This window comes from Humulus lupulus, chromosome 5 (assembly GCF_963169125.1).
Source record: "Humulus lupulus chromosome 5, drHumLupu1.1, whole genome shotgun sequence".
In the NCBI taxonomy this organism is placed as follows: Eukaryota; Viridiplantae; Streptophyta; class Magnoliopsida; order Rosales; family Cannabaceae; genus Humulus; species Humulus lupulus.
The window spans coordinates 154,286,006-154,300,551 of record NC_084797.1 but is presented as its reverse complement, the minus strand read 5'-3'; positions in this window follow the sequence as shown (position 1 = coordinate 154,300,551).

Here is a 14,546-nt window from a genome sequence, read left to right as displayed (position 1 = left end):
ATATTGGCCAATTGGACGGTTAATACCAAAGGATCATTGTGAAGGAAGTTCACCCCACGTACATCCTCCTCTGTGAAAGTGATTGAATAATTTTCTCCCTTAAAACTCATCGGGGGTTGTTGCTATTCATGATACACAGGGGTGGACTTCGTCTACCTTCTTTAGCATACCTGTCTCACCCCTTCCTGGACTCTCCCCCAAATCCTGGACCTCCGAAGATTGTCCTCACCTCTCCTTGCACCTCGGGGCTACATCTCGTGCTCTCGTGGCGAGGGTGATTTGTTGTCTGGTCTTTGATTTTCTTTTCGGACGTATCTACCTAAGTGCCCCCTGCATATGAGTTCTTCAATTTCCACCTTTAAATGAGTGCATTCCATCATGGTGTGGCAAACGTCTTTATGATACTGACAGTACTTTCTGGGATCTCTCTTTGACCAATCTCTCTTCATTGTTCGCGACGAAGATATGCTCCCTAGTATGTGTTAAGTCAGTGTAGAAGGTGTGGGATGTTTGCCTAGGGTTACCTCTGTGTTTGTGCTTCCTTTGGTGGTCATCTCTTGACCCTTCATACACCCTTTTCCTTTTTGCATCATTCGAACCTTCAGGGGTCGAGAGCTTAACAAGTGATTCCTTCAGGCTCTCATGGTCGTCTTCGACACGAATGTACTTTCGTGCCCGTTCGTAGAAATCGTCTAAGTTAGTGATGCCTTCAGGTTCTCATGGTCATTTTGAGCACTTGTGTCTAGAGGTTTTGAGCTTATTCCTTTGTATCTTGTAGTACACTTTCCACATACAATTGCACCCGTATTACCAACGAGGCACGACTTTATGGAATTTGAAGGGTCATTTAGTGTTCCTCTAGGGGTCGAGTTTGTAGACTTGTCCTCTGACTCGGGGTCCCCCGAAAATAACCCTTACCAAAGATATGACACCTCAAGAAGGGCCCGTGTACGTCACTTAGAACGCATGGCTGAACTTAGGCAAAATATTTGGGTTGTAAAAAGAGAGATGGACTCGATTCCGAGGGGTGATGGAGCCCCATTTTCCTTTGATTTTGACGCCTACCTTGTCAGCCTTAGAGTGAGCCTTCTTGACCTACAAAATGAGTTGTAGCTCATGGAGGGAAACCTCCCTCCAGAACCCTCACCTCCGCATCCTCCTAGAAGCCCTGAGGTCATTCCTGGTTCTCCTCAGCCTTTGTCTTCAGTCCACCCTTGTTTGTTGCTCCCACATCCGATGTCTCGATGGAAAACTCTCGCAAAAGAATAAAATGGAGGGTAAAGTACTCAGTTTTGACTTCATAATTTTCCTTTGATTTTGCAGACATGTCCAAGAGAATGAGGCGGCAGGTTTCTCCTGAGAAGCTGTACTCTGATCCTCTATTGGTGTCCACCATTATTTCCAATGTGTTGGAAAACAGAATGTTAGAGTTGTCCGAGAAATACCACATTAGTAAGAAGTACAAACTGTATGTACCGTCCAATAAATGCTAGGCTGATAACACCCCCCGCTAGGGCTACATCGCTTTGAGCAAACATATTTTGAAGGCGGGTGGGACCATTCCTCTACACCCGTTCTTCATCATGATCCAGGACCACTTTGACCTCGCTCCACTCTAGCTGGCACCCAACAACTGGTTGACCTTGAGCTGCCTATATATGGTGTTCATGAAGCATAATGGTCGCGCTCCCACGACCCAGGAGGTTAATTTCATGTACAATCTCATGCCCACTCATAAATCGAAGGGCTTCTACAATTTATGGAAGGCCAACTCTCAGGTCTCTTTGATTGAGGATCCATTTCTAACCCGAGTTCGTGGAAGCAGGACTTTTTCTTTGTCAAAGGGCCCATTTCTGTCCCCAAACATTTCCGATCCTCTCCAAGTAATTAATTCTAGTCTTTTCTTTTACATTGAGCTTGCTGTTGTTCATATTGATAGTTGAGTTGATTGTTCAGAGAGCTTTAGTATCAGCGACGTTCCTGAGACGGAGGCGGTGCCAGTGGATGTCTTCCTTGATGCGGACCCTTCAATGAAAATGGCTGCCCATCTTTTTACTGTGGCCAACCTCAACTATTATGGTCTATCCAGGGTTTCAGAGCCCAACTTGCTATGGCACATTTCTGAGTGAAAGAAGAAGGCAGCCTGGTAGAACCTCACTTAGACGAGGGTGGTGTTGAATGGGTGCTCGAGGAGACTTCACCTGAATCAAAACGTCCATCCCAGCTATCTCCAGCCTCTAGGGGGCTCCCTTCTTCTGCTTCTATGAATCGTGACATGGATTTGCATTCCCACGATCCACAGTCCCTGCAAGGGCGCTTTGTTCTACCATCCTACGATGAGTTTGACAGTTTCCCTCATGCCCCCGCTAGTCATGGCTATTCCAAGCACCCTTCGTCTAATGCTCCTGAGGCTCCTCCTCGCTCGGTGAGTGGGTCATCCGTCCCTCCTCACCCAGATGCTCCTGATTTGGAGGGGATGTTCTTGGTTAGTCGCACATCAGCCCCTTACGTTCGAAGGTATACCCAGGTTGCCAAGGATATCCCTGAGACCGAGTGGAGAGGTCTCGAGAATTTTAACATGCTGGAGCTTGGGGAGACCCTTATGCATTCCACTACTTGGGTGAGTTCATGTGTCTTACGTTGTTCTTTTTTGTGTTTTGGGTTCCTAATTTTCTCACTTTTTGCTTTCTTTTAGACTTCTCTGGTGGCTAAATGCTTGATAGACTCGGCAAATGACTTATCTTCATCCAACGCTGAAAGGGATCGTCTTGCAGCCAGAGTTCAGGAGCTCGAGGGACAACTTGCTGATGCCAATCTCAAGTTAGAGACAGCCCTAGCGAAGGCCTCTTCATCATCCAAAGAAAAGAAGAGAACGAAAGTCTAGGATGAGGTGTTGCTGGAGAGGATCACCCTTTTGGAGGCCGATCTGACAGAGGTTGAATACAAGTATGTGGAGCGCACTCTATATGGAGTGTGGAGCACACTCTATATGGAATGTGTAGGCAGAATACTGGTTTCGACTTCTCCTACTTTGGTGATCATGCCGTTGCCAAGGAGGCTGAGTGGAATGCTCGCGACGGGAGGCCTGGAGGCAGAATACTGGTTTCGACTTCTCCTCCTTTAGTGATCATGCCGTTGCCAAGGCGGCAGAGTGGAATGCTCACAGTGAGAGGCCTTGTCTCATTATATAAAATAATGATAAGAATAATAGGTTTTGACTTCTCCTCCTTTGGTAATCATGTCGTTGCCAAGGCGGCCTAGTGGAAAACTTATACATGATCTTTATTTATTTTCATGTAGATTTAATATTAAACAAATTAATATGAGACAACCTAGAATATGTTTCTAAAATTGAATTCAAAGAGAAATAATGATAAGAATACTTACATTATACGCAGCGGAATGAATGAGTCCTTCCTTCAGTTTCTCTAACCCTTGTATCCCTTATGTCGCAGAGTATTATCAAGAAACTGAGCCAATCTTCAATTTTCTTCACAACCTTCCAAAGTATCCTTAGAATCACCTAGACTAGGGTGGGAAATTCTCAACACATGAGATAGATAGAGAGAGAAGAAGAGAAAAGAACAATAAGGCTTAGAAAAAGAGTTATGTTTAGATAGAATCTAAAACCTATCAGAAAACCAGTGTTTGTCTTCTAAAATCTGACTTGTGATTTCAACTCTCACTTGTCTTCTGAAATCAGACTTATTGACGGATGTTCCCCTTGAAGCCCTACTCCTCATGGAGGTACTAACCTTTTCTAGGAGGTTGTTTCTTCCTATCTAATAGGCTCCCTTATCATCCACAAGGGTAGATTTTCCTCATAAATTTAGGGAATACCTTTGTCTTAATACCCCTTCATTAAGGGGTTTTACCCTCGCAGAGACTCTTGGCTCTCCTGAGATCCATGAGGGTAGCTAATCCTCATGAACCCAAGAGATGCTTTACGAGGCTTTTATATATATATATATATATATCTCCTTCCTGCCCCCCAAGTGGTCGGTGAGATTTATCTCATTGAAAACTTTGGTCGTTTTATCCCCATTATGTGTACACATCTGTTATATGGGTGTTTTCATGACAAAAGAAAAAAAAAAGGTAACGCCTGAAATGAAAAATGAAATGTTCTCATTAAAGATAGGTAGATTACAAAGGTACTCATGGCAATATTGCATCTATTGAGGCTTTTGAGATAACCTTCTTAATTCTTAACTACTTAACTTGGCATTGCATACTTAGACAAAGTAAGGGCATTCTTGCCTTAGATATGGGGGTCTTACTGATAGTATTTTTTTAGGTGCTATGCGTTCCACGCTCTGGGTACCATGGTATCATCCAATTGTGCTAGATTGTAGGTGTTAGGGGGCACCACCTGGGAAACTTGGTAGGGTCCCTCCCAGTTCGCCCCCAGTACACCCGCCTCCGGGTTGCGAGTGTTTGGCAGGACTTTCCTTAACATGAGGACTCCGACCTTGAATTTCTTCTCTCTCACTCTTGAGTTATAGTACCTTGCGGCCTGCTGCTATTACGTTTCCAACCTCAATTGTGCCTTTTCTCTTCTTGCCTCAAACATGTCCAAATTTTTAGCCAACGCTGCGTGGTTAGCTTGGTCATCGTATGCTTGTACACGGAAAGGGTTGACTTTCATTTCTATTGGAAGAATAGCTTCACACCCATAGGCTAAGGCAAAAGGTGTTTCTTCAGTAGTAGAATGGGGAGTGGTCCTGTAGGCCCAAAGTACATTAGGCAGTTCTTCGACCTAGGCTCCCTTCAACTTCTCCAATTTTGTTTTCTAGTTCTTTTTTTTAGGATATTGTTGATGGCCTCCACTTGTCCATTGGCTTGTAGGTGTACTACAATGGAAAAACTCCTCTTGATCCCCCTTTTTATGCAATATTCGTCGAACGACCCTCCTTCAAACTGGGTGCCGTTGTCGGAGATTATCTTGTAAGGTACCCCATACCTACAGACGATATACTTGTTGGCAAATGCGATGATACGCTTAGCCGTTATATTGACTAGAGGCTCTGCTTCAACCCATTTAGTAAAGTAATCTACTGCTACAACCGCATACTTTTCTCCTCCTATTCCTATTGGTAACACGCCAATCAAATCAATCCCCCACACAACAAAGGGCCACAGACTGATCATGCTCACTAGCTCATTTGGTGACTGTTTGGGGTAGTTCGCATACCATTGGTACTTGTCACATCTCCTGCTACAACCGCATACTTTGCTCCTCCTATTCCTATTGGTAACACGCCAATCAAGTCGATCCCCCATACAACAAAGGGCCATGGACTGCTCATGCTCACCAACTCATTTGGTAACTGTTTGGGGTAGTTGGATTTCCATTGGCACTTGTCGCATATCCTTGTGAAGTCGTTCACGTCCTTTTCCATGGTAGGCCAATAATACCCCTGTTGCATCTCCTTCGTGTATCTCTTGTAGAACCTTGAAAGCCTCCTCATTGTTTATAAATCAGAGGAGCGGGGTGGAGAAGCCTCTTTTAAACAAGACTCCTACTACCAGGGTGTATTGGGCGGCTTTGTAAACCAGCTTATGGGCATCCTTTTTGTCCAAAGGCAACGTTCCCTCACTTAAGCACTTTGAGATAAGTGTGGACCATGAATCCCTGAGGACATTGACCATGTGAACTTCCCCCTCTGCTATACTTGGTCTGGATAGGTATTCCACGGGGATGGACTCAAGCGTGTCTTCATCTTGGGTGGAGGTGAGCTTTGTGAGAGCATCGACATTCGTGTTTTGATCTCTTGGGATTTGTTCTATGGTATATCGTTTCAGCTGGTCCAAATACCCTTTCACCTCGGCCATGTATGCGACCATCTTTGGGCCTTTTGCTTGATACTCACCGTTCACCTGAAATACCACCAATTGCGAGTCACTAAAGACATGCAAATGTGTTACCTTCAGTTCCTTGGCTAGTCGCAGGGCAGCCAGGAGTGCTTCGTCTTCTGCTTCATTATTGGAAGCTTCAAATCCAAATCTTATTGCACAATACATCTTGTGCCCCCAGGTCCCATCATTACTATGCCAGCTTATGCTCTTCCTTCGTTAGATGCTACGTCTACATGGAGGCTCCATTCTTCAGGTTCCTTTTCTCCTCTGTAAGTTAGTTCATTTTCTTTTATTTTTCCCTCTTCATGGGGTCGGTAGGCAAACTCGACTATAAAGTCTGCAAGTACCTGCCCGTTGATTGGGATTCTTGGGGTATAAGTGATGTCAAACTGACTTAATTCAATCGACGATTTTAGCAACCTTCTTGAAGTCTCTGGTTTATGCAAGACTTGACGCAAAGGGTTCTCAGTGAGCACTTCAATAGCATGAGCGTGAAAATATGGCCTTAGCTTCCACGAGGCCACTTCCAAAGCGTATGCTAATTTATCTATTTCTAGATACTGGGTTTCTACATCTACCAACCGCTTGCTGACATAGTATATGGGCTGTTGGTGCTTTTTTTCCTCTTTGACTAGGGCGGCGCTAATGGCATGCTCCGACACTACTAAGTATAGGTACAATCGTTCCCCTTTTTCGGGCTTAGCCAAAAGGGGCAGTTTTCTGAGGTGCTCTTTTACCTTAGTAAAGGCTTCCTGACAATCTTCATCCCAAGCAAACTTTTTGTTCCCTTTTAGGATATTGAAGAAGGGGAGACACTTGTCGATGGATCTGGAAATGAACCTGTTGTGTGTTGCTACTCTCCCTATCAAGCATTGCACCTCCTTTTTGTTTCTCAATGGGATCATTTCCAATAATGCTGTGATTTTATCAGCATTTGCCTTGATACCTCGGGAATTTACCATAAAACCGAGGAACTTCTCCGATGAAACTCCAAAGGTGCACTTGAGCAAGTTCAACTTCATTTTGAATCTTCAAAGGGTGTCAAACATTTCACCAAGGTTGTTTGTAAGCTCTTCTTCCTTCTTTGTCTTTACCAACACATCATCTACATATACTTCCATATTTCTTCCTATCTGATTTGCAAACATTCTTTTTACCAACCTTTGATAAGTATCGCCCACATTATTTAATCCAAAAGGCATTACCTTATAGAAATATAGTCGCTTGTCTGTTATAAATGAAGTATGCTCTTCATTGGCTAGGTTCATCGGTATTTAATTGTACCCAGAATAGGCGTCCATGAAGCTGAGTAGCTCGTGCCTAGCTGTGGCGTCTACTAACTGATCTATCCTAGGAAGTGGGAAGCTATCCATGGGGCAGGCTTTATTGAGGTTAGTAAAATCCACGCAAGTCCTCCATTTCCCATTGGGCTTTAGGACTAGGACTGGGTTGGATACCCATACTGGGTAGAATGCTTCTCGGATAAATCCATTCGCCTTCAACTTGTCAACTTCTTCTTTCAAAGCCGTGTATCTCTCCGGATCTAGTGCCCTCTTTTTCTGCCACTCAGGTCTTGCTTTTGGGTCGATGTTCAAGTGATGGCACATGACTGATGGATCTATAACCACCATGTCCTTGTGACTCTAGGAGAACACATCAAAGTTATCTTTAAGAAATTCTACCAACTTTTCTTTTATGATATCCTGAAGGTTTCTCCCTACTTTCAGCTTCCTCAATGGCTCACTCATAACTGTGACTTTTTCCAATTCCTCTACTAGCTCGGCACTAGGTTCCTCTGTGATTAGCGGGTCCAATTCATGCGAGTTTGAGCTTCCATGTACTACCATTGCCATAGGCGCTGACAGTTTCATGGCTGTGCGGAGGGATGTGTTATAACATTCTTTCGCTTCCTTCTACTCCCCTTTCGCGCTTGCTATCCCTCCAGGAGTCGGGAATTTTATAGCCAAGTGATATACTGAGGTTATTTCTGTAACGACCCAAAATTGCTAATAAGGCTTAAGGGCCTTGATTAGCGTGTTAGGAGAGCATAATTGGTATATGTGTAATTTAATGGTTTAATGCATGATTATGTGGCATGCATGATTAATATGATCTTATGACTATGTGACATGCATGTTTGTGAGTATTAGATATGCATGTGGGCCCTTTTATATCTTATAAGGGCATATTTGTAATTTTTTCCTGTTGTGGGCATAAATGTGATTATAACTGATAAATTGTTAAGACTACATTATTATGTGGATATATTTGCAGCATATGGCTCGAGAGGGTCCTAGTGAGCAGATTCGCGAAATAGTCACTGCGGGGATTAATACCGGACTCAGGGAAAAGCCTGCGGGTATTTTCGGGAATTTAGAAAATATCTTGGGCATTATTGGACATTGAATAAATAATTGGATGACGCAATTAGTGGGTAAATATTAGGAGCATTTGAGGAATTAGCGGGAACTCGGGGAAATGATCATTTTACCCCTAGGGACAACTTGAGGATTAGTTGATGTAGAAGGGCAATAGGGTCTTTTGCCTAGAAACTAAGGGATATACTCGGAATTTAGGACTAATACAGAAAGAGGTAGAAATATCTCAAACTCTTCTCTCATTTCTCTCACGGTTTCACTCTCTCTCCCTCTCTCTCATTGTGCTTGAAGCTGAGGAAGAAAATGGGTAGAAGCTTAGGCTATGAGCTGGTATTCTTTGAAGGAAATTGAAGAAAAACATAAGGGTAAGCTAGGGGGGATTCAAGCTGGAAATTTAGGTGGAACTTGTGAGGATTCCACCATAATTAAGGTAAGTTCATAACCTGGTTTATTTGGATAATTTAGTTTATTAGAATGGGATTTAAGTTAAGTAATTGAATGATGAATTTCCACTGACTTGGGATAAAAACTTCAGTCTGATTTGTGGTGTTTTATGTTTAAATATGTGAATTAAGATCTTGAATTCATAGCCATCTTAGTGTTGAGTTAGGGAGGTTTGTTAGGGGGAATTCTTGGGGAGAGTTGGCTGGGAGAAGCATGTGAAAACCCAGATTTCTGGGTTCGATGGGGGCGCATTGCGACCTAACCCTGGGGCACCGCAGCGCATGTGGCCTTCTGGCCCTCAAATGCTTCTGAGATGGGGGCATGCCACGACCCACTAGGCCAAGTCGCGGCCCGCCTCCCCTTTGGCATGGGTCCTTGCTCTCTGACTTGGGGGTAAGTCGTGACCCACTAAGCCAGGTCGCGACCCTCCTAGGGCTTTTAGCCTTAGAACAATTTCTAAAATTGATAAGGCTTGGGGGTTCGAACGTAGGCACTCGGGACAATTTCTACTACTCGATTTGGTAGAAATTGAGGTCCTGGAGTATTTATTTGGATGATAAGTTAACAATTACCCAATGGACACTATAACTAGGTTTATCACCAAGGCTAGGGGCTAAGGATCGTGCTCGGAACCATTTCATTTTCTCCGTTCGGAATTAAAGGTAAGAAAATTGCACCCTTGAGTGGTTGTCACATGATTGAGTTTCCCAATACTTGAACATGTTTATTGTATGGCTAAATGAATGATTTGGCATATGAAAATGAACGGCCTAAGAGAGCTGGGGGCTGATAATTTGCGCACAGGACGCGACTTGGCCACTATGAGTCGGGGTTAGCTAGATAGACATTGGGCTCGACCAAAGCGAGCCAAAGTCAGTGGATTAAATAGAGGGTGCGGCCTAAGGGCATTGACCTTGAGTATTGCATGTTGATTGAGATGAATTATTGGATATATATGTAAACTGTTGATAGTTTGATGCTGTAACGACCCAAATTTCCTAATAAGGCTTAAGGCCTTGATTAGGGGGCCAGGATGGAAAATCTCAGAATGATATGATTATGTGATATTTATGTGTATCATTATGTGAGTTATATTATAATATGACTAGATATGCATGTTTAGGTGTATTAAATATGCATGTGGGCCCATTTTTTTTTGTTTAATTGGGCAATTTTCATAATTTGGCCATTTCAGGTATATTTGGCATATATGTGGTATGTGTGTGGTGCTTCATTATTATTTGGTTATGCTAGGGTTACTCAGCTCGAGACGATCCTGGGAGGCAAGCTAGTGAGAAAGTCACATCGGAATTCATACTTCACTCGGAGTAAGTCAAGGGGTATTTAGTACATTACTGGGATATTGGGTAATGGGAATACATATTTGATGATAAATTTGGAGTTAGTGAGACCAGGGGGAAATTCTGGGAATTTTTACTATTTTACCCCCGTGGGGCATTTTCAGGACCCCCAGCATTAGGATTTTCTTGAGGTTACTTAAGCTTGAAGTAACCTGTCAGAAACATAAAAAGAACGTTCAGTACGTTTTCTCTCTCTCTCTCCCGTTCCATTTTTGACACCGTTAGCATTTTCGAAGGAAACTTGAGTTTTAGGATTCGAATTCAAGCGAGGATCGAGGCATAAATATTCTAGGGAGGATTAGAAGCTTATTAGTCAGAGGATTTAGCGAGAAACAACATAATCAGAGGTAATTTAAGCTTTGAAATTCCTGAGTTCTTACTCTGTTCTTGGTGTTCTTGAGTTCTACAAACTCAAGACTTGGATTATGAGTTCCTATGGGGATTTTCGGTATTTTTTGTTGCTTTAATGTTGCTAATCTATTGGGTGAACTGTTTGGGGGATTAAAATTTTGATTTGAGGGGCTAGAGTCCCATTGGGGTCGGATTTGGAGCATTGAAGCTCAAAGAACATGAGTTGAGAACCCATAATTCTGGTTTGGGTGCTGTAGCACTAGGTTGGTAGCGCTACAGCGCTGGGTGCTCTATTTGAGGGATAATGTTCTGCCTATAGCGCTGTAGTGCCCAATAGGTAGTGCTGTAGCGCTACACAGTCTTCATAACTTAGTTTTTTGGTACATTTTGGGGTATTGGCCCAAGGGTTCGGGGGATGATTCCACCACCCTGTTTGGTGGGATTGGAGGTCTCGAGAGCGCGGGATTGGGTTTTGGAACTTGAACTCATTGAAACACTATTTATGGTTGTGACTAGGTTATTGCTAAGGGCTTGGAAACAGGATCATGCTCGAGGGTCGTTCATTGGTAACCTGTGCTTGGATCAAAGGTAAGAAAACTGCACCCAGTATATGATGCATGGGATGCATATGATACATGTGGTTATGGCATGGCATGGCATGAATGTTGAATATGGAACTGATCAGAGCTTAAGTCTCTGTAATTGTGCATGATTATGATTATGCTTGTGATTATCGATTAAGCATGTTGAATGCCTTGTATCTGGATGTTTGAATGTGCATTGTTGACATGTGAAATTGGCCAACGGTCGTATGTACAGTATATGACACCTTTTGAGCGAAATAAATAAAATAAATGACAGAGTATGATTATCCTAAATAAACACACATGAACTTTATAATGCTTCAGCCCTGTTCTGATGAACAGTAATAACCTAATCCACTTAGTCTTCAGTATTGAATTACTTGACAATAGTACAAACTGATGAATTCACTCGTCAGAAAGATTTTTCTCGCAAAATTCCAGAAAAAGAGCTTCCCTAAAATGAAGCCCTGGGTCCTTTATTTATAGTACCCACGGGCTGTTACATGACCAGTAATACTGGGATCATGGTTTGGCACACGATTATCAGGTAGTGGAGGTACGTGTCCACCTCCCTATGATTATAAGATCGTGGGTCTTCTCGTTGTTTCTCTAGATCGTGGTGGATAATGCATGACAAAAACCTCTAGGAAGATGTTAGGTCTCTGTTGGCATATGAGACTTAGGTGCTAGGTCCGACGACCCGAGCTTGGGTGCTAGGCCTTTGACCTTCTGGATGCTGGACATGTTGATAACTCTACAAAATAGAGTTATTTTACCACTCTTTATAAGCTAATTAGTGTTAAATTCTTAAGTTTTTGATTATTTTATTAAGTTTGTAAGTAATTTTGAATTTCTTAGGTTTATTTTAATTTGATAGATTTTTGAGTATTTTTATAGTGATATTATTGTTAAATGTTGTAGTTTAATTAATTGAATTATTGAGTTTAGTTAGAAGTAAAAAAATGCACTTTTGTTGATCTTTAAAGTTAAATTAAATTAAGTTTTAATTAATATTTTCAATGAATTAATATAATTTATTTTATAATTGAAAATATTTGATTATGATTTAATTTATGTTTATTTTGTAGGGAGTATGCTGTATTTTTTTGGCTTTGAAAAGTAAGAAAGAAGTGACATTTTTGAGAGAAAAGCAAAGGAAAATGGCATCAGTAGCACTGGGCCGCACCTCCCTCAGCTACCAGCCAGGCCCACGCCCTGCAGCCAGGCCTGAAGCCTCCCAGCCAGGCCCACACCCCCTTGCCCCAGCCATGCCTGGGCCCCCGCCTGCTCCAGGCCCACGCTCCCAGCAGCAGCCACCAGCCCAGTCTTTTGCCCCTCCAGCCAGGCCCGAAGCCATGGCCCAGCCCGCCTGCTGCTCGGCCCACACGCCTACAGCCTTTGGCTCAACCTTCAGCCACCTGCCAGCAGCCACCATGCTCCCTTGCCCCTTCATTGAGCCCATAAATGGTCTCCTTGTCACTTTGTCTACAAATGCCATATTTTTACCCAAACTTTTCCACAAATTTTACCCCAAAATCATCATTACACCATAAAATTTACCCCTATTTTCCATATTATTATTAATTTAATCAATTTAAATTGATTATTTTAATACTCTCATTTTGGCTATAAATAGGAAATTTTCAAGACCATTTGAGTGTGCTTATTTTAGGAGGGGTTACACTACAAAATTTCTACACTTGGTAGACCACTCCATTCTCTACATCTTTTTCTTCTTTTTGGTCATTTTTTCTATGAGTTTTAGAGGAAAAATTTGGGGGTTCCTTCTCCAAATTTTCCTATTTATGTTTGTAATTTTTAGTTTGTATTTACTATTCTAGTTATGAGTTTCTAATCTTTTTTAAGATTATTAAGGTGATGATGAAACAATATGTAACTAGATAGTATTTATGTTGTGTGTTGATTTCCCATTTTGTGTAATAAAATTTATAGATTTTCTTCTTCAAATATCTTCTATCATCTTAAATATCTTGTATTTTTTATTGTTAGAACATATTTACACTTTGTTCAAAATCATAATATTCTTTGATTAAGGTGTGCCATTAAATTGTGCACATCAAATGCTTAGAACAAAAAATATTATGTTTTGCCTTATAAATAATATTCATTGATTTATTTGTTATTTCATTAGATTTATTTACATTAAATATTTTAAACTTATAATTTTAAAAGTGAAGATAAATCCTACAATTCCATGATAATTTGTGCTTAAATAGAATATCTAATTTGAATAAGTGATAGTTGATTAATTTCTACTATTAATGAAACTTGGGAATAATGTACTTAAAAATATTATTGAACTTATATTTTGTGGATTATAATACCTCAATAATCTTATTTTACCATCTTGATTTCGACTAGTAATTTTTTTTTATATATTGTCTTTAATTTCTTTATTATTATCTTTTATTTTATTTTCATTATACAAAAATCTCATCAATCTTTGGAGCTATGTTAGAATTTATTAAGTTTGATTTAAAATAGTTTTTATTTTATTTTATTTTAGACAACTCCTTTGGGTTCGACCTCATGCTTACACGAACACTATATTTCATATACGATTCGTGCGCTTGCGAGTTATAAATATTTCAAACAAACCCATTTTGGGTTCATCACCTGTTGATCCTCTGGGTGCTAGGCCTGTGACCTTCTGGGTGCTAGGCATGTTGATCTCAGTTTGAATGAGAGTGAGTATTTCTTCACCTTACCAGGGTTGCTGCCAACTCGGGAAATTGACATCATAATCGAGCTAGTATCAGGCACCGAGCTTATTTCAAAGGCACCATATCGGATGGCACCTACCAAACTCAAGGAGTTAAAGACACAACTACAAGAACTCACGACCTTAAAACGTTGTATTGGTGGCCAGGAATGAAGAAAGATGTAGCGCAGTATGTGTCTAGATGCTTAGTATGCCAGCAAGTGAAAGCAGAACATCAGTGCCTTGCAGACTTATTGCAACCACTTAGTATTCCATAATGGAAGTGGGAAGACATAGCCATGGATTTCATGATAGGACTACCACAAACAAATAAGCAGCACGACTCAGCTTGGGTATTAGTAGATAGACTAAATAAGTCAGCTCACTTCTTGCCTATCAAGACTACGTACACAACAGATCAGTATGCAGACGTTTATGTCCGAGAAATAGTAAGACTGCATGGAATCCCTAAGACCATAGTATCTAATAGAGGATCGGTGTTTACATCAAGATTTTGGGGAAGCTTGCAGCAAGCCATGGGTACCAAGTTATGTCTTAGTACAACATTTCATCCTCAGACCGATGGTCAGTCTGAGCGTACCATACATATTTTAGAGGATATGTTGCGCTCTTGTGTACTTGATTTCAGAGGATCATGGAGTAAGTATTTGCCGCTGATAGAATTCTCCTACAACAATAGCTACCAGTCAACGATCAGGATGGCACCCTATAAGTTGTTATATGGAAGGAGGTGTCGACCACCGTTACATTGGGATGAGGTAGGAGAAAGGCAACTTCTTGGACTCGAAGTTGTTAGAGAAGCTCAGGATGCAGTAGCGCTGATTAG